The 480-nt window shown below is 67.7% G+C and overlaps 1 protein-coding gene across 7 annotated transcripts in view; it reads left to right on the forward strand.

The window, feature by feature from the left end:
- Positions 1-291: 291 nt before the first annotated feature.
- FBXO34 (F-box protein 34) overlaps positions 292-480 on the forward strand; it is an 81,023-nt gene continuing 80,834 nt past the window's right edge. For 5 of the 7 annotated variants that reach the window (XM_024734773.1, XM_024734771.1, XM_024734774.1 and 2 more), the window contains exon 1: positions 301-431. The gene's annotated coding sequence lies outside the window, so the exon portion shown is untranslated. Of the gene's footprint in view, positions 432-480 lie in introns of all 7 variants that reach the window. The other 2 variants (XM_024734770.1, XM_024734775.1) reach the window with 2 other exon arrangements.

A 480-nucleotide genomic window follows, 5' to 3' on the forward strand; every position in this document is an offset into this window, starting at 1 on the left:
TATTGGCTGTTGAACACTGGCGTTACTACCATTCTGGCTAGCCTGAGGGGTTGATTCCTTTCTCTTCAGGTCTTACTCGAGCTTTCACTCTTCACCACTTGGGGGCCCGAAGATGCCTCACCCGGCTCTCCCTTTTTTAAGTCCCCCACTCTTCGCACCCCCAGCGTCCGAAGTGTCGCAGAATCCCGGCAGGGGCGCTGCGACTCCCTGGCTCCGCGGCCCCTCCCCTGGCCAACCGTCGATTGGGCCGGCGCGTGACGTCACGCCGTTCTAGCCAAACAAATGGGTTTCGGGGCGAGCGTTGAGCTCCGCCGCGCCGCGCTGGGCGCTCGGTCCGCCTCAGCGGTGGGGAGCGAGCCAGGCCAACTGCCGCCGCCGCTGTATCGCGGTGTGCAGCCCCGGGCCAGGCCCCGGCAGGGGCAGGAGCGCAGGTGGGTCTGGGCCGGGGTGGGGCGTGGCGTGAGAGCGGCGCGGTCGGGG

This window comes from Neophocaena asiaeorientalis, unplaced genomic scaffold, assembly GCF_003031525.2.
Source record: "Neophocaena asiaeorientalis asiaeorientalis breed wild unplaced genomic scaffold, Neophocaena_asiaeorientalis_V1.1 scaffold547, whole genome shotgun sequence".
NCBI classification, from domain to species: domain Eukaryota; kingdom Metazoa; phylum Chordata; class Mammalia; order Artiodactyla; family Phocoenidae; genus Neophocaena; species Neophocaena asiaeorientalis.